The sequence below is a fragment of the Balearica regulorum genome, chromosome 12 (genome assembly GCF_011004875.1).
Source record: "Balearica regulorum gibbericeps isolate bBalReg1 chromosome 12, bBalReg1.pri, whole genome shotgun sequence".
NCBI classification, from domain to species: Eukaryota; Metazoa; Chordata; class Aves; order Gruiformes; family Gruidae; genus Balearica; species Balearica regulorum.
The window spans coordinates 13691780-13717483 of record NC_046195.1 but is presented as its reverse complement, the minus strand read 5'-3'; the positions used below and the strand labels follow the sequence as shown (position 1 = coordinate 13717483).

The 25704-nt window shown below is 38.8% G+C and overlaps 1 long non-coding RNA gene across 4 annotated transcripts in view; it reads right to left on the bottom strand.

Moving 5' to 3' along the window:
* Nucleotides 1-25704, bottom strand: part of LOC142603440 (uncharacterized) — a 243949-nt gene that overhangs the window by 135786 nt on the left and 82459 nt on the right. The gene's annotated exons all lie outside the window — the stretch shown is intronic.

Here is a 25704-nt window from a genome sequence, read left to right as displayed (position 1 = left end):
CAGGAAGCAGAGAAAGCTATTTCAGGATTATCTGTTTGGCTCAAAGTTAAACAGAATTTTAAGATGAAAATGCAGCAGTTCTTTAAAACAACATAACACCTTTGTGTTTTTTCAAGAGTATTTAATATGAAAAGCCATAAATTCATATAATTTGTTAGCTTTAAAAAAAAGGCAAAAGAAAAATTTCAATTTGAGGTCTTTGATAACAGCAGCCTGGGTGAAAGGCTACTCATTTCTTTAGAAGAAAGGAGTTTCTTCAGAAGATAAGGATCTGGGTTAACAAAAGGTTAATATCTGTCACCTGACAGAGATCAGTATCTCCCCATTCCAGTGGCTAACATTACAGGGGCTACAACAATTAAACCATAAGAAAGCCATAACCAATGTAATGTAATAGTTGTATTAGTCAGGCAGATCATTTTACATTGCTGGGTTTTCTGAAAGATGCCATGAGGATTCCAGATGTAAATTCTTGGTGAAAAAGGAAATGATAGGAGTGTCTCAAAGATTTATTTTTACTTTCTGTTCAGCACAGTGAGCACATGGTAGAATAACGAGTCCATTCATTCATAATTGCAGATGTTTTACACATCTTGCTGAAACATGTGCATTAATATGTTATATGGAGCTCTCTCTTCTGTTTCCAAAGTATTACAATAATTATTCTTTGATTTGCACATTTGAAGTGTATACATATATGCATAAACTCTTCTGAGCTCCTGTTACAGTCATCACTATTACAACTCATGTCAATCACAAATCAAATCCTCTCATCACTGGAAGGTGGGATGCCGTACAGTCATTGATACTAACCATACAGTTCATACTCTGATAGGTTCTGGCAAGCCAAGGAACTACAATTCGTTCCTGCACATAGTGTGAACCTCTTCACCCATGTTAGCCGATAACAGCACCTCATATAACATGGATATTTATATTACCACTGTAAGATTATTTCCAGTCATTCTGGAAATCTCATAAGCTAGCTGGTTCCTGTATACAAAACCTTCATAGTATTCAAAGATACTGTTTCAAACAAAGCAAAAAAATACTAAGCAGTAAGAGAACACAAGATTTCAGGGAATAACAAAAGGGCTTTTCTTAAGTCAAGTATTAAAACTCTTCAGATTAATTTCTTTCTATTCCATAGATTTATTTTTTTTCTTTTGAGTCTCCCTTCCTCTCCTGCTCTCTTCCCCTTCCTTGCCCTCCAAATCAGCAAGGTAGTTTCCTATAAAATGCTATATTCCTTCCAGTTTTATAATCAATGCTTTTTTAGCCTAATATGCTTCCAGAGGCATTCTACCTCTAACCATGTTGCCCAAATATTATTCTTTACATCTTTCTCAGTACTGCCAACTTGTCCTACCTGTAAGATGCTTTGCCAACATATTTGTTCGGGTTTTGTTAGTAACAGTGATATTCATACAATCACTGCATCCCATTTCCCTTACTACTTATGATCTTTTTACACAGAGTTCACTTGTATGAAAAAGTTCAACTGATGCTTTTTAAACTTGAGCACCTATGGCTAGTCACTTAAGCACAAGCATAAATACAAAAGGAGCTGCCTGGTTTTCAGAAGTCCCAAGCCCTTCAAGCCTACATTGACTGTAATATGTACTTTGCCTCCTCAGCTGCTCCAAAACAGAATCTACTATTTCCAAGGTCTTGGTATAGGACTCAGGTGCTTAGCTAAATTGCAAACTGGATCAGATCAGTCAACTTGGACTACTTCATTATAAAAATATTTTATTCAAAGTATTTAAATATCATCCCAAAGCACATATCTATCTATAGTTTTATGATAGAAGAGATTAAGAAAAATATCAGTAACCCCAGAATCATTTGCAAGGCCAAGATCAAAACAGACACTGAACAGGCTGAAAATAAGTTACTGGACTACTGGTGACCAGAGCACGAAGCTCAAGATTAATTTTCTTTCAACAGAATAACACTTCAAATTTGCGCTTAGTTCCCATTTCAAAGTAACACTATTTTGCCTTTGATTTCTTTTTATGTTAACACTGTAACCATAGCATAAAGCCTGGCACATTAGGAATGACTAGTACTAAGTAGTAATTTGAAAAACTTTCCATAAGCTTACTCCAGGAATAAGCGCCTGGTACACAGTGTGACAGTCCCCATAGTTACATTACCACAAAAGCACAAAGAGAGCCACTCAAAAGGCTACGGAGGGGTTGGGGATTTTTGTTTGTTGTAAGAGGTATGTGCTTCTCACGATGAAGGAAAAAAAATCATCGAGAAATTAATACAAGATAAACTCTTGAATACTGCAAGGGTAATTGGCAGCTTGATCTTCATCAGAAGTCCCTTGAACATCCTGGTTATGTTTGGTAACAAGATTACAGAGAGACACACGAGGCCTCTCCCTGCCCAACAACCTCTTTCCTCTCATGTTGGTTAAATTACTTGTTGCATTAAAAACTCATCATAATTATGAAAACTACAGCTCAAAATTCTCATTATATAGCACTAAAAATGCCTCAGTGGAGCTAAGCTAGCAGTCCCAGTCCACAGATCTTACTTGGGGCAAAGCTGCCACCTGACAACAGCAGTAGACACCAATCTGAAACTAGTACGTACCCCACAGAGACTTAAAAGAAATCTTTTTTGCTACATCTTATTTTACACGAACCTATTTGTTCTACATACTTGAAGTACTTTAGATGCTCCCCTAAGTTGCTTTCCACTTTCATAAATAAACAAAGAAATAAAAGCCAACATGCATTCTTTGGACACCCTCTCCAGTTTTGACATGAGCATCCTGAGTACCAGGCAGCACATCTCAACCTCCTGGGCACATCCTCAGCCAGAAAGGGAGGGAACACGTACAGAAGGCACAGTGTCCTCAGTTTCCCCTCTGTGCCCACAGCTCTAATGATTAATTCCCTCAACACAAACGGATGTGGTAATATTTGTGCAAGTTGCCTCTAGTTCAAGGGAAAGGCAGGTGGAGGTGTGCACCAATAGGTAACAGAGCTCTTACAAACTACGAAACTGTTTATAATGCTAGCATTCTGTTATGTTTGGTCTATGCTGACATGGATTTATGCTGCATGGACTGCATCCAAGGTCTTTCTTTTCCAGGGAATAGTGAAACATTTCTCAGTGCTCTCTGTACATTCCCCTGCCATACAAAAAGACCCAGCTGGGGACATTTCCCTATCCTTTTCAATAATAGAGAGATCTGCATTTTCACATGCTCTCACACACAGCACACCTCACACACTTGCTTGAGGTTTCCAGTTTACCTGGATGCTTGATTGTTCCTCATGTAAGCAAAGTCAGAAAGAGATTTTTTTTTTTTAAACACAGAAATAAAATTGTACTTTCCCCCCTAAACTACTGAGTTTTCATATAGTTAGCCTCAAAGATTACCTACAGCAGGAAAAAATGATGTTTCATGTTATTTGACTAGAAAGGAACATAACGAAGAGTTATTGGCAACCTAATTTCCCCAGGAAAGGAGGAAAAAAATAATTTGGAAGTCTCCACATAAAGCAACTTGGCCCAACCTGCCACCAAAACACTGTACAACAGCTCTTTTGAGCTTTCAGTGTTTTCCAGCACATTTCTACCTTACCAATGGATCATACCTGTAATTTTGTTTAGTCTACAGTTATGCACAGGTAACCCACTGAAGAAGATTCCTATTAGTGATGGATATAGACTGACATTCTCATTAAAAAATGATGCATCGTTATTCTTGCTGGAGCACAGGTAAAGTTTATTTTTACCCTATAATTTCTACCTAGTCAGAATGAGTTAAGAGGCTTGCATTTATAAAGCGTACATGATACAAAATGAATTATAAGCATGTCAAAGTAGGAGAAAGAATTAGTGATGATGGCTGAATCTCAGAAGAACTTCAGGTTCAATTCACAAAGGGTCTTATTTGAACTTTATACAAAAATATATGAATCTGAAAAACTGGGGTGAACACAGAAACAGCAACTGTCACAGCCTCTCAACCCCACTCGTAGCTTTCCGTCCAGGTAAGAAATACTATAAATATTATTCTTTTAGGATTTTGGTATTTCTGCTTGTAGTCACTGCTGAAGTTGGGAATTGCAATGTAACACCCAGACAATAAGCCAAGGAAAGTTACATTTTGGATTTGGGCTAGACAAGTCATATATTAATTCATGTTCAACATAATCAAGTTTATTTACCTAAAACACATATTGTAATATGCTATAGTTCCTGCAAAGAACAAAAATCTAACCATAGATCAAGGGACTCGTCACAGGGTTGTGAAGCACAGGAAATAACGTACAAGGCAAAACCCCCACTGAATCCACATTTTTGGATAATTGTTGTAGCTTCTCATATGGATGAATGCTCTTGAGACAACAGATACAAGCTATTAAGCTGGAGCACTGAAAATTTAGTTTACACAAATATCTTCTTTTCCTATCAGATTTTTTTTCATGACTAAAGGCAAGGGGGAAGTATGAGAAACAAATTTGCCATGAAAAGCTGTTTTTCATCCATGTGAAAAAGTCAAATTTTCCCAATGTGGTGATTAAGCAAAAATTAATGATTTTGCCTGGAGGATGCATTTCTTTCACTGTGTCATGAAAAACCATGATCTATTGAACTAATAGCAGGTTTTGTATGGAAAGGTAATTTTCCTCTGGATCAGAAATTTAAAAAAAACCAGGAATACTTACAAACATACATGTTTTCTTGTATAGACAACGATAATAAGAAACATGAAACCCGAGGGGGGGTTGTTTCATGGTTTGGGGTTTTTTGGGGGTTTTTAAGGAGTTCTATATTCTTTGTGTATCACATTTAGGTTAAAAAAGTAAACATCTACTATGCAAAACCTAAATTATTCTGCACATGGCATCGCATTAGGCAGGCTTTGAATTTTTTCCCTTGAATAATAAAAGCTTGTGTGTTGCAGACACTACAGCAATGAAACAAAATCTACAGAAGAAAATGGAATTATATAGCCTTAAGCATTACGTTATGTGGAGCCTGCATGCTGTTCTTTGTTAAACAAGTGCCATACTCCCTGTCTGTCAGGGCTCCCATTTTCAGCAATAGTTCAGCTCTGCTTCTCCAAGTGACACATAGCAAGGAAAATAAGGTTTTCAATGAAGCTTCACACAATTAAAATGGTAAATATTTTACATACTATTCTGGTGTCTGCAGGAGGTAAAGCTTCACATGGAGCTAACTTATCCTCCACAGCAAAGGAAATGAAGCAGTTTCAGCCATCAGATGGCATGCCTAAATACGTGCTCCAAAGAGATTGCACATGCTTTGCTTTGTTTTAATAAAAAAAGGGGGAGGTGGGGAAGAGGACAAATTACAAAGAGAACAGTTCAATCTTGTAAGACATGCAGTACCTATGGGTCATACTGTACAATTGATTTTTCAGTAGAACTCTTCTTTGATTTCTATAGGGAGTTTATCTTAAAAATTGATGAGGCAATATGCCCTTATTAAAGCAGCCATGTTAGGAAAAAAATCTTACCTGTTTAATGTTCACTGCTGCTCCCACTGAAGTCTGACAAAGCCAACTATTGCAATAGAACAAGATCATCTCCCTTCAAGCCTCAATTTTTAAAAGCTCTTAGACACAAAAAGCTAGCTTGCAGAATAGGATAGATACAGCTGTTTGCAAATAAAGTTTGGCAAGTGCCTAAGAACTTGCAGGATTGGAGCCCAAATCAGGTGGGTTGTTAAAGTCACTTGCCTCTACCCTCTTGCTTAGAACTACAAGGAGTAGGTTAAATGGAACAGAAGCACAAGCAGAATACACACATACAGAAGCAGAATTTATCTGCCCCAAGTGTTCCAACTTCTTAACTGGGAAACAATCAATATTTTGCAGTGCCTTTATAAGGCTAACAGGGTGTAATCCTACCAAGATTTGGCCCAGGTTGTCTTACCTTCTTAGCCCATTCATAGAAAGGTGCACCCACTGAACGAGCCACAGGAGGGCTCCACCATTGCTCCCAGAATACCATTCCAGGCTACCCAGAACTCAGCACAAAAGATTAGTGGTTAGAATAGGAAATAACACTGTCGCTTAGCCGGGGTTATTTAAACAACATGCAAAAGGTCTGTTATAAAAGGGTTAAAAAGTTTTGAAATGCTACACTGCAGTTAATAACAGAAGCGACTTACTGAAGGGTTTCACATGTCACACTTACTGGTTCTTCGATTTAAAAAAAAAAAACCTAAAAAACACAGGAACAAGGAAAGATCAGTGACATTGCCTACCTTTTGTCTATAACTGCCTGCAAAAACAAGGTAACATATTTCACTTTTATGTGTCATACGGGAGACTTTCATGTGTGCAGCACAAAGGCTGATGTCTGTAACAGCAAATCTGCTTTGCACAGTTATTACACACCATTTATATCACAACAACTTGAGTCTGTGCTCAGTCCAAGTCCCCCCTCCGTCCTCAGCTGCACACAAACATTGCACATTTTCTCCCATAAAGCCCAAGAACAGAGATAAAGATTTGAAAATCACTGAGTCACAAGGGTGAGAGAGTTGGAAAGTTAACAACATGACAGCACCATGTGCTAGAACTCAGCAACAAAAAAGTTCCAGATGCATAGTGCCTTCTCTGGAGGAAAAATAAGCTAAACAAACCTATGTCTTTCATTTTCCCAACCAATTTGCAAATTCACAGAATAGTTTTGCATCAGAAAAAAAAAAAACAAAAAACAACAAACCAACAAACAGAGAGAGGAGGGGCATGTCTCAAGTGCTGACAGCAGCAATAACATTCTGAGAGGTTTTGGAAACACCTGGTGTAACGAGCATAGCTTACAACCTACATGTTTGGGATCTCCTAACAGTATAAGGCATCTTGTGAAATTCTGGTGTTACACTAGGCTATTAAAACAGAGAACTGGTTCCATCTCTGCATGGCATCCTGCAAAATCATGACCAAGTTTCACACTGATAAATAGTTTGAAGAGGTTAGAAAGACAGTAAGACTAAGCTACAGCACATTTTTCAATTGAATATTTAGCCAAACTGCTATATTACATTAAAAAACCTTTATTGCTTTTGAGCAAATTACAATTGATTGTTGGATAGATATTTGCAAAAATGATCCACTGTTCATTCAGATCAGCCCAACATTACAATTCCTAATGTGTTCTGACTTAAAAAAAATAAAATAGTATCTAAAAAAATTTTAAAAATAAAAGTTACTAATAATAGTGATTTTCACTTTCAAAGCATCAGCAGCTGTGACAGTAACCAAGCAATTAAAGAGCTCTCTTTGGCTTGATGAGATTTCATATACCAACATCGTAACTCCTAAAGCCATTCATGTAGACTAGAGGACACCACAGTCCAAAAAACTGTTTAACACCTCCCTTTGAAAACCACCTCTGCCAGAAGAGTGGGAGAACACCACAGAGCAACCCTTTTACTTATCCGTTGCCGTTTAGACCAAGTTCAGACAACAGTATGCTGCAGCAAGTGGTATCTTCGGTCTTCAATTAACTCTTGAAAAGGCAGCTCTCGCTTAAAGGGATGAAAGAGTGAAAAAGATTCAGACATTCTGCTGTCTGACTACACGTTCACTGACAGAGAAATATGGCAGAATTACACTGTATAGAAAATAAATGCATGGTTTTTCTTCAGAGTCAGAAACTATCATCTTTAGCTTCCATATGACTTCTAATTGCATACTCCAAGATAACAGAAGCAAGGATAGACAAACATAACTCAGTCCTGTAATGCAACAAAAGGTCTCAATACACAAGTACAGTACACATGGACTGCCAGGCACTATGCGCCTTTCTAGACTGTCCTGAGGAACTAACAAAAGTTTTGCACCAGTAATAATCACATTCATCAAATATTCCACCAAGAAATTGTTCTGCAAAGTAAAGCCAGAGAAAGTTTCCACCAAGACGTGATTTATAGCTTCTATTCTTAAACTTAATCCATGATCTATAGTAAAACTAACAAAATAGAGGAATACCATAGGATGTTAGAGGATTGCCGTACTCTTCAAATTCTCTGCAAGTTATTATGCTGTTTAAAGATACATCCCTCAACCTGTGGGGTTTTGTTAGGCAATGGTGGTGGGTGGGGGTTACCTTGCCTTACCATACAGGATGCAATACAGAGAATGTTACGCTAAGAAGTAATATTCTCTGTCAGCAGAAGCGAAGCTTGGGTATGGAGACAATCATGGGGAAGGGGACTGGACACAATAACGTCTAGCAAACATTTGATCCACCACCTGTGGTAACAGGGAGAACACCCCAGAGAAACCTCGCACAGTTAGAAACAACTCCTAGGTATATGTTTAAACAATTAGTGTATGAATCAAAAAATGTATTTGTATCAAATTTGACATTTTATCAATGATACAGAAGTGCCTTGCTTTTCTAAGGCAAAAGAATAAAGTTCTCAGCCCTGTTTTCCTCTTTTTATTTGACATTTCCTCATAACAACAAAAAACTTCAGAAGGGAATAGCACATTTGCCATGGAGAAATAAGGTGCAACAGTAGGAACACAATAGCTAGCATATAGGAGATAGAATAAGGAATCAAAAAGTTCTTCAGTACTCCTGTCATAAAAGCTTTCAGGCATTCCCTTATCTTATAAATAACCTCACGTAGGGATACACAGGCCTTCATTAATACAACCTCCTATTGAAAGGACAGCATTCTACAGCAAAGCTTCATGATACAAGACCCAGTGCAAGAATGCACAATAACTCAGAATTTCATTTGGTTTCTATCCAGACAAACTGAGACAAGTAGGTTTTAGCTTCAGATAAACTACAATTCTCCAAATCATCATAGAAAAATTCTGCAGCCTTTTCCCAGAATCTACTTTGTGACTATCCTACAAAACATGTTAGAGATTTACCATGGCATTTTATATGCTTTGCTTTTTCTTAAGGTACCTCGTTTTATTCATTGTCTTTGAGCTGAGGGAGCACATAAGTGCATAACTCATCCCTTCTGAGCAACAGGCCACCCAAAATTTCTGATTTCACAAGGTAGATAGTTCACCTGAGTTTCAGCCTCAAAATCTATGATAGATGCCTAAATGTGAAAGCCTTTACATTAGCTCATCCTGCCTGGCAAAAGCTGCAAGGTTCTGCCATGACTGGCAAGTCTTCCATTTCAAAACACAAGAGTTTTCAATGGAACATCAGCAACGCTGTTACGGCACTGTTGGAACAATACAACTGAAGACTTGCCACCAGTTTTTACACAGGTCTTTCATATAAACATAGTTTTCTGCACATAAATTGAGAGTGCCTTCAATAGAAATGTTTGCATTTCAACAGAAGTCTCCTGTGAGTGATCTAGCTTGTCTCCAAGATCAGAGAGACTTGCATTAATATCTTCTGGCTTGCATAAGAAAACCCACCCAAAACTGAAAGTTTAGTGAACTGCAGAAAAACAGCCAGGGGAAAGAAGAGGAAACAGAATCAATAAAACAAGATCATCCTCCAGAAATAGGACTGAATACAAATACAGATTAGCCTGGCAAACTAAACATTTCTAGTGAGTCTGATATGTCACTGTGTTGCTGAAATTAGAGAAACTATGTAGGAAGCAATTAGTTACTGTAGCTTCTCCCTACTTAAAATGATTATTCGAGGTTATATTGTAATACACAGTTGGTCATACCAATTCAGCATGTAACTGTTGGCATGAAGAAATACCATTTATTCAACCTCAACTTCAAAAATCAAATCGAGCGGAGAGAAATAACAATTCTTTTCTTGACCCATTCTGCATTTATACCCCAATTCTATGCCCAACACACAGCGTTGTTGCATACATTGTATGAGTGTCCTCCTTAATTAAAGCTTTATTTGAACCTCCCCCCTCCTTCCACTCTTGGTTAGATCAAAACTGTAGAAACAAAAACTGAAACATGCCAGGGGTGTGGAAGGAGAGAAGAAGAGACACTATTTAACAAAGTAGGCTAATGGTGGTGGGGAGGAAGGGGGTTGATTTTCACATCTCGGAACTGTTCAGCCTGCAAATATTACAGAAATCACATCTGGGAACAAAGCTCTGCTTTAAGTAAGTTCACCCATGAGTGTTGCTAAGCAATGGAGAAAAGGCAAGGGAGAGGGAGAGTGCCTCACTTCAGGATTAGAAGGATAGATAGGAGATAAAAAAGTAAGGCTTCTATATAGCCTTATTTATATGAACTTTCTAGTTTTGTTTTTATTGCCTGTCTTCCAAACTATTTCTACCACCATTAATCAGATCTATTTCAGTATCTGTACACCAATAAGTACCCAGCACGCAGAGAGTTGTGCTGCATCCTGGAGCACTGGCACAAGCAGTTATGCACCAGAACTGTCAACATCTGTCTCTGGATTAAACAGGTAAGAACCAGAGAAACTGTCCTGATGCAACTATTATAGAATTTGCTGTCTATATTTTAGAGAAATACTGCAGACACTTGCTTTTATGTAACTTAAACTATGTACGGTAAGGAAAATAAAATGCTTGTGATAGCTACAGCTTTTCTATTCTTATGCTAGTAGTTACAGAAAAATGTGTATTTTATCACACAAGATAAATAACTGTCGTATCTTCACCTGATTTCAGTGAAGTTTTTCTGTCCACTCTCTACTAGCATCTTGATATTGTAGCAGTTTCTTGTTCTGCTTTAGTAAGATTACTTCCAATCTTTAGGAAAGCAACTATGCATTTTCAACTGTAGACAAATGCACTGCCTCTTATATTACTTCACGGCAGAAAACATTTGTTGCCTTGTTCAGCTAAATGCCTCCGTAAACCATAGTATGTACATTTGTAAAGCATGCATTGTCGGAACTGTAAATTGAATTCTTTGTTTCATTTTTACATGGCAGCAGTCTTTTTTTTAAATCATCATAAATACTCTGGAATGCTCATCTCTATTATTCTGAATTATACTCCGTATGCCAAGACATTTGCAGCCTTCCAGGTCATTTCATAGGCATTAAACTTTTACTGTATACCTGTCTTTTTAACATTTGCTAACAACTCATCTGGAAAGAGATGACGGTTGTTGCCGACTAACAGATGTCTGCATACACAGCATGAACTAGTAGCATTTCTCAGCCTGAGATCCTAGATTATGACTAACTACCTAGTCAGTATTCTAGTTAGAAAGGCCTTTCCCAAAATTCAGGGTATTTAAATATATCACTTCTACAGCACTGCAGCAGTGTTCCCTGCACACGAGATGCACTTCCCTGACAGGCAAATGGCATTTAACAGACTGAATAATAAAGACCAATCAAGAAGATTCAGTCTTGTAATCACATTTGCATGTTGTACACCTTAATATTTTGAAAATCAGAGACTCCGAACCAAATATTTTAAAAGCTCAAAGAAGCTCAGGCATTGTAAAAAGGCAAGTTAAGCCACACATTGAAGAAACAACCTACAAGTTTTCCATTGAAAGGCGATAAATGAATTACTGAGATCAGAGAGTTTCCCATGCCTAACAAAATAGGTCACCTCTTGTACTATACTGTATTTACACACACAGTCAGCAGCAAATCAGTGGGCAGTTGCTTTTACAGCTGGGCAGACACAGTCAAACCATTTTTCATCCTCCAAGAAATCGTACAGGCAGTCCACTACAAAGTGATCAAGTAGAAATATAAACTAGGGTGGAAGAAAGATCCTGTGGATAACCATGTTATCAGTTTCATTTAGTAAATCTCTTGAAATGGATGGCATGTAGAAAGCCTACAGAGGTACTTGATGTTGCATTGCCTAATTGACCTAATTTTTTTTCCTTTTGCTTTTCATTAATAAAAAGCAAGGAAGGAGAGAAGAAGAAATCTTTCCTATCAGCAGCAGCAGGGGTTGCTGCAGGAAGATGATAATTCCCTCCTGCTACTCTGCTGACAACAACCAAGCTTCACAGGAGGAGCAAGGCATTTTAATCATGGAATTGAAAAATACAGCAGTTTCTAAAGCTTCATCTCACCTTGGCTGACTTATATTTATTTTGGATCAACTAGCTTATGGTGGAATTGTTATGTATGGAAGATAACAGATGAGGAAGAATTCAGTGTCATTTTAGTTTGTCAGTGCATAAGAGGCAGGGTGTCTATGTATATAAACACTTTTGGAGCATCCCAGATAAGCAGGGACCACTGAATTCCTTAACAGCACAGTGCAAACTTGAGGGTTCCCTACCACCATGTTAAGTGTTTTATAAATGCTGTACTTTAAAATACATAGAATTAAATGGAAAATAGGAAAAATATTAACAACTGACAAGTCAGAGTCCAATGTCCACTAAAGTCATCAGAAAACCTGTGACAGATTATCATTAAAGCAAAGACACCCCCATAATGGGCTGCTAAGATAAATGCAAATCTTGAGTCAAAGACAGTCAGGCACCCCCAAAATTAAAAATTTGGGCACACAGCAGCTTACAGGCAGCAGCTTTGGGCATGTGGCACAACATCTGTTACAAAAACACTAGAAAGCAGACCTGCAGCAAACTGGACCACTGCCAGCTCTCAAGATTGCCCTCCCCACCCCCCCCAACAAGACTGTCAAGTAAATGGACAGATGGCAGCCGATGCGCTCACAGGATAGTTAGCTCAGTTAACAATCAAGTATGCTAAATGATTTCAGATTCGCTTTGCACCAGGCATTGTATTTTCTATTGAATCATTAACACTATGTCCTAATAGGAACATAGTTTGGCGTTAAGAAACTGGTGGATACTGTATTTTACAAGACAGTTTCTCTGGAACAATTTGTCAGGGAACAGAAGATCTGCCTTCATGAATAAAGTCAGAATCTGCCAAGTTTACTGGGCTGGTTTGCCCATAATTTTAATTCTACAGTATTTGAAGAATGAGGATAGAAACAACCATTAAGATGCAGGTCAGTTAATACACAAGTTCTCCCACAGATACGCTCAGCTGAAAGAGCAGGGTAGATGTTAACAGCACACAGGATACTGTACCACAGGGCTCTTCTGCCTTACCCTGCTGTTCTGCCTGCCCAGTGCGGCACATCGCACTGAGCTCTCCTGGACAGGACAGCTACCACAAGCAACCCTCTGGGTGACATGCTTGCCATCTGAGTGTACAGATGTAAGGATTCATCCCTGGAAAACTAAAATTTCTTGGCTTTTAATGGGGGCAATCTGTAAACAAAATTTGGCCTTCATACCTGAAGGGGCAAATAATTTAGTACTGAACACTAGCAAGTAGCATACAGGTGGACTTTTGACCCCAGCATTACAAAATACATCTTTTAATTCTTCCTCTTTATGTCTTTAGCAGCATGTTTATAGACTCAGTGATTGAATTAACTCAATTTATTTGCTTTTCCATAAAGTACCAGGGCAAGAATAATATCTCAAAAAATATGTTGTTTTATCTTTAAATTGTGTGTGTGTCCCCCTTTGTTTCTGTTGCATATCCATTTTATCCATCCACTCAAAATACCATGCAGATAAACAGCTGGTCAAAGAAGTAATTAGCTACAATCCAAGAAGTTCTTTATCACATATTTGGCTCCCATAACCATTTTCTTCATCACTGTTGCACCCAGTAAGTACCCTGGAAAAAAAAAAAAAAAAAAACCACACACACCACCACCACCCCTTTTTCTGCCTGCATTAGAAAAATCCTTTAGCAGAAAGGGGGAAGAAAAAACCCCACCAAGAAAAAAAGTGAAAAAGCAGAGAAGGACTAGGGGGAGAGAACACCACAAATTAGCTCTCCTGAAGGAGGTGGGAGTTGTGCCATGGACCTGAGTGAAGCCAGCACCTCACGCTTCTTATTTGTTAGCTCAATTGCAGAAAGTAGGACTGAAGAAAACAGAAAAATGTAAAGCATTTCTAACAGGCAATCAACAAATTAGTGGTCTACACAGTCAGGTAACTGCCTACTGCAGAACAGCAGATTATCTGACTGGTGCTGTGAGACTTGTGCTTTGGACTCACTCTTTGAGCTCTCCAGAAGCACAGACCTTACACTGCTTTTAAGCGCTCAACCAAGAGAAGCTGATCTGTGTGGCATGCTACAATGATCTGGAAAACTCACAGCAGTGAGCCTGCCTATGGTCAGTCTATCAACATTATATGTAGATCTTCTGTTAGCCTTCCCTTTCTGCTACAACACTGGTATTCTTTAGAGATAGTTATAGACCATTGCCATAGTTATACAGGGAAAATCAGCAGTAGCAGCCCAGAACTCATATGCCTTGTGCTCTTCTAATTCAGACATGGAGAAGTGTTACAAAAGTTTCAGAACAGGAACAAGAACTCTGCCATTGCACTGGGCTCCTTAGCCTGCTCTGTGTGGCTTTCCTCTCTTGAAAAGGAGACAATGTTGTGATTACTATAGTGTGTGATCACCAGAGCAGGGAAGTCGGAGATGCAATTTTTTTTTTTTTTTTTAAAAAGTGCAAGTTTGTCAAAAATGGAGTCAGGGAAGCAACTTCATTTTCTGGTTCAACTTTATGAACATCTGATTAGACCTTAGTGAAATTTAATCTTTGCCTTCCAGGCCTTCTGAAAAAAAGTCTTCTGAGGTCACAAAGCATCAAGAGAGGAGAGACATCACTCAACTATAGGAAAACAGCTGAAAAACAATTGTTTTTCTTGGCACTAATCACCTGGTAAGTCTGCACACAATGCCATTAAAAAGTAGATCATGGAAAAGCCACACATTGCTATTTTCAACAAAGTAAAAAATACGCTTTATCAGATAGAAAGTCATAAAATAAAGTGAAAGAGACAGGAAAAATTAGCTACAAAAATAATTAGGAATGCCAGACATTCAGAAGATAATATTTGTTCATAAAGCTAAGACAGTCATAGACACACAAAGTTTGGCTCCCAGTAGTCCTGCAGTGGTAACTTATTTCTCTTTTTATTTTTTGTTCCTGCTACATATTTACAGCAAAAACCAAACCTAGCAGATACATATTTTTATGTCATCAGCCCTTCGCCAGAACAATTCTTCTTCAAAACCACTCATTAGGCTGGAATCAACAAAACTCAAGTTCCAGTCTTCTTTTTCAGCCACAGGGTCCACACTTCCCTCTTCTTATCTGTCTCCTGGTAATATCTGTCATACATTGTCTCATGAGAGAAACACAAAAGATCATTTTATGGCTTTCCTCAAATTTTTTTTTTTTCTTTACTTTCATGGATAATGCCTGGTATCATTAGCCCAAAAGCGGGCAACTATAGAGTGCTGAGAGTGCTGTTTTCTGGGTGTGATTAGTTATTCACAAATCACCAGAAAGCTTTCACTGCAGGGAAGGTCTGTTCATGGGTTTTCACACCCATCTGTCAGCTCAGCAGCAGCTATAGTACCAAATGAAGTGTTTCTGCTCATTCAGCATCTGTGGTCTAATGTTTGCCATGAGTTTGGTCTTGACCTCTTGGTTTGTGCCTACAGAACCCAGGATTCCCGCATGGTCTACACAGCCAAACATTAGCCTAATTTAGAATTGCTGAGTTTGCAGAATCAGTTTGCCATAGCCTATGTTTTGTTGATCAGTGTATACTAGGAAAACCCAGAATATTAATATTTCTTAGATTCTTCCAATAGTCTGTTTACAATCCCATAAGATTAGGTTTTGCAGCTTTGGGGAAAGGAAGCAAGCAAGCAATTCTTATCAAAATACATTTTCTAGAAAATTAAAAAAGAAAAGGAAAAAAGATGAACAGGTGGTAAAATTGTATTTGTAATTTTTTCCTCTAGTTATCTGATATGCCAGCCATCCCAGACCAACTCATTTTTACCTTATATCATGCTGAATGAATTGAAACATCCAGAAAACCTCTTAAGAGAAACATAATTTAGGGCCAATCCTAATTATGGATGTGCAGGTCTAAAATAATTGTAGACGATGTGCATATATTAAGGTTAAAAACTAGAGGATGCTGTATATATTGTCTAGCAGTTCAATTTAACTTTTATATGCACTGTTTCCCCATATCCTTATTGTTGCCTATAGTATCCTCCACTTATTAATTCCACAATTCATACAGTCATGTAACAGAAACATCATTATGTTGCATATAGTTACATAGCAGAATGTGGAATAAAGTACACTGATTAAAATCATCACATTTTAATCATGCAATTGAAAACAACACTAATATTGCAATTACAATACTTGTAAAATGCATCTATGCAGAAAGCTAGAAAGCTGGAAAGAATATGACAGCCTGATCTCTTACTGTACAGATGTACAATAATTCTTAATCTGTTCTTGCCTGGGCAGGTAAGAGGTTGTGTCCTATTCAAGATTAATTAGAAGGAACACGTGTTCCTTGTGAATGATGTCATGTCTAATAATATACATAAATTAATTCATGTCAGCATTGGCCATGTTGTGTCATGATTATTTTTTTTTTAAGGTACAGGATGTACTATTTTTTGACCGAGATTACTATGGATGGTCTATGAATTTTACAGTCTCTGCAGAAAAAGATTATGTACTTTAATAAAGCACCAGCCAATATGTAAGGTTTTTTTTTTGCTGGTGTTTTTTGTTTGGTTGGTTCAATCTCTGCTAACTGGGCTAAGAGAAGTCATATGATATGAACAGATTATATTCTGTTTGGGCATCTATAACATTAACACAAAGTGGTTATCACAAAGGCTCCGTAATAGCTACCTATTCTGAGCTTATTGCCTTGAGGAAACAGCACTGTCTCCAACACCAAAAACAAAACAACATCACATTAACCATGCAAAATCCAAGAAGGTCTCAGCTTTAAGTGTCCTTTGATCTTCCATCACAGAAGGAAGTGTAAACCAAGATCAAGTTTATTAAGTACAGATCAAAGTGCAGTCTAGTTCCTTTCTTTCCAACAGCAATTAAAGATTGGAGGTAAATTTCTAGAGAAAGTTATTCTTATATTTAGATGTTATTTTTGCAATTGTAGAATCACAGAATGTGCTATTCTAATTTAAAAAAAAAAAAACCCACAGCTTCTGGACACTATGACCTATATTACTCCTAGCTTTAACTTGGAAGTTGCTCTTCTTCCCCTGACATTAGGTGGTGTGTTTATTGGGAGCATAGACATGTAGCACTCCTATTAAGAGCTAACAAAGTTCCTGAAGTAATACAGCAAAATTTAGAAGTCTAAGCATTATTTTTAAATATCTCTTATCCACAAAAGACATCTTTCCAACTGATTTAGCTTCTACTGTGAGATATTGGTACAGGTTATTGGACAACTCATTGACTATAAAAAAATAATTTCTCCAACCTTGGAATCACCTTGGAAATTGCCTTCTGTTCCTAGCACCATCTGAACTCATAACTTAAGTGCACTGCACAAGAAACAACTATAGTGCACTTTGAATTTCACTCTTTAGGAGCAGTTTAGTCACTTTTTAAACTCCAAGAATTTTAATTCTTTACAACGGTGGCAGCTAGAAATGCATTATAGTGCCTAATTATTTTGAAACTTAGTTGTAGAATGCTCTTAACATGGCCTTTAAAATAAAACACAATCTAAGTACCATAAAAACCTTACAGCTTCTTCCACAATTAAATTCCTTCAATGAGAAACAGTATCTTGAAGTTTTGTAAGTCAAAGCAGCAGCTGTATATGCTAAAGCATAACTCAGTGTAAGCAGATGCCATTAATGAGTGAGACTTTTATGACTGAGCCTTTTTCCCCCAAGTATGAGCCAATATGAACGCAAGATATCTGTGAATGACATGCTTTTTTTGTGTATTTGTATAAAAACATCAGTCTTGAAAGAGGACAAGTATTTTCACTACAAGTTTGATCAGTCTCACAGCAGTCAGCAGGAGGTTTGACATACTGTTCCTACTGTCATCAGTAGCATAGCACTGGCTTCCTGTAAGGCATCACCCTCAGCTTCCATCGCACTAAGATAACTCACCTAAAACTTAACCCATCCTGAAGCAGATTTTATTTCTTAAAAGATCAGTTGATAGATAACAGCTAAAATTCAGACTACCTTCTTTATTAAAACTAACACAGCCCTACCTCTCCAAATTAACACTTTCACTCCCTCTTCCCCAGCTCTTCCCCAAGACCCTCTGCTACATTCCAGTACCACCAGCCTCCACAAATAATGGCTGGATTGTGACTAGGATTCACCTTCTTACAGCTGGTTTCAAAACCACAGACAAAATGGCATTTATCCGTATAGATGTCCAGCTATCGTTACCATACTATATTCAGCTCTCTCCTCAAGTGCTTCTCATTTTATAATGAGTTGGGTTTTTTTAAAAAAAAATTTCAAAACTACAGCCAATACAGACACATTTCCCTACATTCCCAAGTTAGTTGCATAATGCTGCTGCCCTTTCGTAAAAGATAGATCACACTGGCACTTCAGAAATGGTTGCAGTTTCCAAGTGATGACAGAATTTCACATCCCCACCCTATTCCTATCGAGTGCCAGGATCCTTTCCAATGCCTGCAGCAATGCTTTGAAGTACGTGCAATTGCAGTAAATGCAAAAGATTAAAGGATTCTGGAGTTCATGGAGCGAGGTGCAGAGCTCACTATCACCAACAAGATTCAACTAAAAATTTTAATTTTTTATTTAAAGAATTTTGTCATGAGAAGAGTTATACCATAATCCCCTTCCCCAGAATATATTTTACATAACTATGTTGCTTGTGACTAAATCCTTAGATGCATATAAATGGACATACATTCAGCCTTCCACCGTCATTCTGAGATATTGCAGGATCTCACCCACAGACAACAGTGTACCAAGAACTGAAAGGTTGAAATATGTTCAAAATAGACAGCAATATTACCTCAACTTTTTTTTTTCTTGTTTAAGCAGCTTTCACACAGAATGTTTGAAGGAGAAGTTTCACATTTAAAACATCCTCCTACAGGGGGAAGCTGCAATATTTCTCTAACAGGCATTTTCCTTTTTGTTAGGCATTTCACTTATTCAGTAATCCTGTCAGATTTGAAACTAGGAGTCAGGGCTTTCAAAAAGCAACTGATGACACATGAGCCCCACCCATTGTGTGTCCCTCCAAAGGTGGCTGACCAAGCACTATTTCTTTTAAAGCAAGGATTTTTTTATTATTTTCTTTATTAATTCTTCAAATCACAACTGCTAACCAAGTCACAATTGAAGACTCAGGCAATGAAGGTTTCCATATCACTAACCAATTCTGAATATCCTGGCATGTGTACCACTAGCCAAACTGCATACCCACATGGTAACACAAAATCTGTTCACCGAGGTGTACTGACATCTGCTTCTAGAGGGCGCAATACAACACAGGCTCCAGCAGATTTAAGTCTAATTTATAGTAATATGCAACAGAAGACTCTCTAAAACTTTCTGATGAGTATACAAGTAGTTGAAAATAAAGCAGATCAGTTGCACTGTTTATTTCTGTTGTTGTTTAGAAATAAGGATGACAGATGTGGAAACAGGACTTGTAGACAAAAAGCTTCAAATAGCACTGAGAAGCAGAAGCCTCTTTTGTTAATCTGCTACTCCTATTTAACTCTGAGTCTGTCTGCCCAAACCTCATCCTCAAGCTTGAGCTCCAGCCTCTTCCTTCCCCTTAATGGCACATCTTGCCTTCCCCAATCAGGACCTCAACACCTTATCCCTTTCCCCCAGTCCTAATACCACACACCCTATACCCCTAGCTCACCACAAAGTCTTTCCCCTCCTATGCTCCTTCCTTAACCTCTCTCCTGACTTTGCAGATCCCACCATTGCCTTAGGTGATGCAGAGCACATGGCTGAGCAAACAGCAGCAATGTCTTCAGGCAGTAACATGTTGGAGGTATCTCTAGCAGTTGAGCTATCATAATTACAGCAAGCTGCTCCTACATTTACTGCTGTGGCCCTGAGCTCTGTGATCTGCAGTTCCTACGAATCAACATGGAAGGCACATGAAGTCTGCTGGAACTCTCCCACCTTACAGCTGCCCCAATGAACACGAGTCAAACTGCTGTTACTGATGCACTTTCATTTTAGAATCAATGCAAGTACATTTAGCAAAGGTTGAGCTTGGATTTTTGCTACAGACAGACCAGCATTGCTGGGATGAAGCTGTTTGCAGATCTTAGTTTCTCCTCCTGAACCTGCTATGCACTTTTACCATAAGATATTTTGTCTTATTTCCTGTACTTGTCCCTCTCCCCCATCCTAGCCAAAACTGCTGAAAGCACTTTACATGGGCATTATCAACCTCAGTCTCTACATATAAGATTTCTTCTTTATGAGCTGTTTCCCATTGCTTTATTAATATTTAAGAAAAAGAGCAAGAGTGGGAAAAGGAGGAAACGCACAAGCAAAGGAGTGTTGGCTGTATAGTTTGAACACCTAGAACTGCCGCAAGGTAAAGAACACAGTAAAACTAGTAGAAATATTTGCAAAGATAAGTTTAAAGGCCTAACACATAAACAGTACTCTGAGTTACAGCACTCTACGCTTAACAGAGTCAGCATGAGAGCCCTAAGGCTACAGTAAAGTTAACAAGCATGAACAACAGAATTGCCAACACCAGGACACAGTTTATATGTATCCTGTGCACATGCTTTTTCAGATGTAACTAATTTTTACTGAAGATAAATAGGAATACTAATGAAAATATTAGCCTGTGGCACTGGGTTGGCTAGGTATCACGCACAATGAGAAAGCACAAAAAAATAAAGAACTTTAAAAAATATATTAGCAGTAACAGCAATATTTAGCTTCTTGCTGTTTTGTCTTACATTTTCAGAGAATCCTAGTGAGATCATTAGACTCATTTAACAATTAAAAATTTCTTTACTTCTGTAGAGCACTTCAGGCATTTTTAAGAGGGTTGGTGTCAAGAGACTTACATTTGGTCCGTCTTCTTTCCAAGCTAGATGGCCATTTGCTCTCCCTAACCCCTATCATGTGTAGTCATGCTGGGGTAGAACACTACCTAAGGCTGATACATCCTCAGATCCCCTCTGGGCTTAGGAGTTAAATTTATCATTTTTCACTAATACAGTAGTACCTATAAGCCCCAAGGAGTGAACAGCTAGCACTGTTTAATCTAGTCTGCCCCCCAACTCTTTCTTTTTTGACAAACCTTTAATAACCCAGAGGTGTGAAGAGATGAAAGCAATACAGCAAAAGCCAGCAACTGAAAATACAAAATAACTCTATTCCCTGACTGGTGACTTCTAAGTTTCCTTGGCCAGTCCTCAAAGGTTCTTGCAGAGACCAGGAGCCCTTATCTGATGGAATTCAACATCAGTAACTTCAAAGTCATGCTCTGCAGGCGTGAGGGGGAAATCAATCCAACCATGATACATAGTGATTAGATCAGCTATTGCTACTCAGAAAAGAAATCTGTGGATGGTTCCATGAAAGTGTCACTCAAAAGAAATCCATGGATGGTCCTGTGGAAGTATTAGCTTGGTGTTCATCAACAAAGGAAAAAATGAATTAGAGGAGCAATCATCCAAGGTGCAGAGAATGAAATATAAATTCTCTTCATGTCTCTGTCACCCCAAACCTATAGTGGCATCCAAGGTTTGTTTTGCTTTTTTGAACTTATTCAGTTCTGCTTCTAATCCCAGAAGAGCACTGAGAACAAGGAAATTCTAGAAGAGTGATTATAGATCAAAAATGTCACCAACACTGGAAGAGACTAGAACTATGACACTCTTTCAGACTGGGGAAAAAAGGTGATTTAGATGGGAATTATAGTATCACAACACAGTCCTAGAGTTAAAAAACTCTCCTCAGTGCTAGAACATTTCTTCAAAGCACAACTCTGAAGAATCAATTTAGAGCCAGGTTGCCATTGGCAGATCCTCAATTCACAGTCCCTGTTCAAAAGGCCATTTGAAGTTGCACACAGCAGGGAAAAAAGTAAAAAAATTGTACAGAATTTTCCCCACCACCACCTCAAACAGAGGACAGAACCAAACCAGGCTGATTCAGTGTTTCTACCAGATGGTGTGTGCCAAGAGGCTCCCACAGAGCGCTGGCTAGAATCTAAAGCTGCCCTAAAGATAACATGCAATCTGAAATTGGAGGTTGTGCAACGATGCCACCTGCTCCCCCTTGCAGCGTAAGCAAGCCTCTGGATGGGAGCCAGTCCCAGGGGCAGAGAGTACTGCTGCTTGTTCACACATACATGCATATGAGGTTGAATTTGGGTTTTTTTTAGCGCAGAATAGGACCGTTGGGTATTTTCCCACTCCTCCCTCTGTAGATGCAACATAGCCTGGAGAGAAGAAAGAGGATGAGGAAAATCTATACATTCTTAAAAATTCTCTTTAAGGAAATTTAACTCTTTCTACTGCCTTAAGCAGCAGATTCAAGTAAAGATCAACATGTGTTGTCATACTTTTAAACAGTTCTCATTGAGACCAGGCTTAAAAATACAGTCCAGAGGAAAAACAATCAGTGTTTCCCTGTAACATGGCCTGTCTAATTCTAGAAGGCTTTTCATATAAGTAATTTCATGCAAAGAGTCCCCTCACCCTTTGAAATTTAAAACCAAGAGTTTTTGCTAAAAACTGTACAACAGTTTTCACCAAAGAGGAAGCTTGGCCTCCCAACCCCAGAAGCTCCTGATACAAGAAGCTGTGTTCTCCCTTCCACATCTCTAGTGCAATGCCAAACCTCATATTTTAATCCACTGCTTTTCTGTATGATTGTCTTTGGGCATAGTGAACACAACCTTTCCTGAGGCCTTTGTATCAGAAAAATATTATAGAGACCAAAGCCAGTGTCCTCTGATGCAAGAGATGACCATGAGACAAACTCAAATACCACCAGAACTGCTATTGAACTGAACACTTAGGTGACAGGAGCAGCATGTCAGCTTGAACCTTTCTGGCTGGCAGTCTCCCAAGTTGCAGATCTCGGGAAGAGGCATTGAAGCGTCATACAGTTTTCCTCCTGCAGCTTCCCACCCCATTAAAATGCTCTGCAAAGGTCTAGCGTTTCAACAGGAGGAAACATCACCTCTTGAATCTTTACACCACTCAGTCCTGCTTTGATAGTGCTTGATTATAAACTACATTGTAAAAATCAGATGCAATTGCCTGCCCGCATTGCGGAGTGAAGATATTTAGCAGATACGTGGTATAACCTTTCAGAGTTACATCCAGCTATTAAATTGCAGAAAAATACCCTGTTGTCACTTTCAGCTGAAAGTACAAGAGGATTATTTTAACAGTCTCAAAGCTACTTATTGTTGCAGAAGAAACAGAAAACAGGCATATCTGGAAGAGAGCAAGATCCAACAATACAAAAATACAAACTCATGACATGGAGGACAGCTGTGCAAAACAAAATTAGCAATGCTTTCACTGGTCAGAGCACATACTGAAATGATAACTAGAAACCCAGAGCGATATTATTCTGCTTTTGTTATATGACCTTGTCAGAACTTCACTTGGCTGGAAAGAGTCCTGTAGTTTTGTTTTTTCATTTCACCTCTAGAGCCAAGTATCACTTAGATACATTTATTTTCCCAGCATGTCATTTTAGGAAGTTGTAATTTTATTCAATACATGAAGTGGTTCATCTGTTCTCAAAAAAGAGCCTCTATCCAAACTTATCCACTGTGCATCTAAACATTAAGTAAAATCATTGCACTGAGAAAGCATTTCATTATCCACTATTCAGACAACATCTTTGTTAGAAAATTGTAATGAATAGCACTTTGTTACTACAGGCTTCCCCATGTTCTAAACTATGTTTTGACCACAATATCCACACTCAAAAAAACCTTCCTGTCCACTTTTGCAAGTGCTACAATTGCTACAGTCTGGGGTGAAATTTCTATTTTGCTTTCAAGCAGAATTTCTAAACATACATACTTGCAGCACAAGTTCTACTAAAATACTGGGAGACAGAACCATGAGGGTCTACACATTTGCTCTTACTGCTTCCACATACTCTATGCTACTTTCTGGTCAACAGACATCTCTTTCCTTCTATGAAAGCTGCTGTATTGTCTGCTAAGTAAATTCCATACATGGCATTTCCCCATCATGCTTCCAGTTGCCCAAAGAGCAAGCTAAAACTGTAGCTAAACTTATCATTCCCCTGTATTCGTTGCAGAAGTCCAGAGCAGCATTTGAAAGGCACTAGAATGAAAACACCTAAAGAGGCTGGTAAAACTAAGGGTCAGTTATGATCAAGCGAGCACAAAGGACAACTGCCACAGATGCTGCACTTACCACTAAGTTTAAAGAGCTGTTCTCAGCACCACAGCCAGTACCAAGTCCTGCCAAATAGACCACCAAGAACAGCTGCATCTAAGCAGTGTCATTTGTATCAGCCAGCAATGGGCCCTTGCAGCAAAGGCAACTAATGGTATCTTGAGCTGCATTAAACAGAGTACTGCCAGCAGGTTGAGGGAGGCAAAAGCTTCCCCTTGACGCAGCCCTGCAAAGAGGACCAAGCCGAACTCATTTCAGCGGTGCCCAGTGACAGAACAAGAGATACTGAGCACAAACTGAAACACAGAAAGTCCCATCTGAACATTAGGAAACACTTTTTCACTGTGAGGGTGACTGACCACTAGCATAGGTTACTTAGGGAGTTGTTGTGGAGTCTCTACTCTTGGAGACAGTCAAAAGCCATCTGGATATGGTCCTGGGCAACTGGCTCTGGGTGACCCTGCTAGAGCAGGGGGCTGGGTCAGATGACCTCTGGAGGTCCCTTCCAACCTCAACCATTCCATGATTTCTAGGCCATAATCACCAAGTTCAGCGATGGCAATGTGATACAGCAACAGACCTCCTTTATCATTTCTTTCTTTGGCCTTGCAAGCATATGTAGTGCCTGTCTAACAATATAATTAGACCTTTCCCTGCTAAACACCATATGGTCAGGCCACATCATGAGCCACCGCATAATAATGTAAGTCATCAGAAGGAATAGAGCAGAAAGCCATGTCCAAAGGTCAATTCCTATTTGCTACCACCTGCCTTTCTCAGCAGATGCTCATGGCCCTGCTTTTTCCTCAAACACCCACAGAATGGTGAACAGCTTTTATAGTCTTCAAATATTCACATGCACCTTGTAGCAAACGAATTCTGGGAACCCAAGTACCACACAGGCTTGAGTAGGGTTTGGGCAGCCTGTTCTTTCAAGGCAAGCATCCAGTCACACTGAGCACATTCACCTTTAAAAATATATATATAAGCCAATTGCCTCTCCAACTGACCTACCAACAGATTAGGCCATGACACTCCTGGGTTGACACCTCCCAGGTAACAGCAGGTTCTGAGTTTCCACAGGCTCCCTGAACCTTACCAGGATAAATCAACCTCACACACAATTTCCACATCTACTGTGCCAACATTAATATGTCATCCCAGCCATGTGTCACTGACTATATACTTGCTTCAAGAGCAGCAACCTAAACTGTGACTTTTACCAAGTCAGTTGCCTTCATTCTGCCAGGAATTAATTTCTCCCTCAAGACCTCCTGACATTTCCATGGATCAGAAACTGTTACTGAAATGCATTCAGTCATCTCACTTCTTTCTATTTTGCATCCTGAATCCAACAGCAGTGTTGCTGCAAGCAGGAACAGTTCATCTGATAGAGGATTCATGCCTTTCTCCCAGCTGGAATTGACCAAAGCAAGGAGCAGACAGAGCTGAACTCATGAATGAGTCCTCAGGACTCTTCTCCAGAGTCATTATGGACAAGGGAATCCTTACCCCAACCTAGC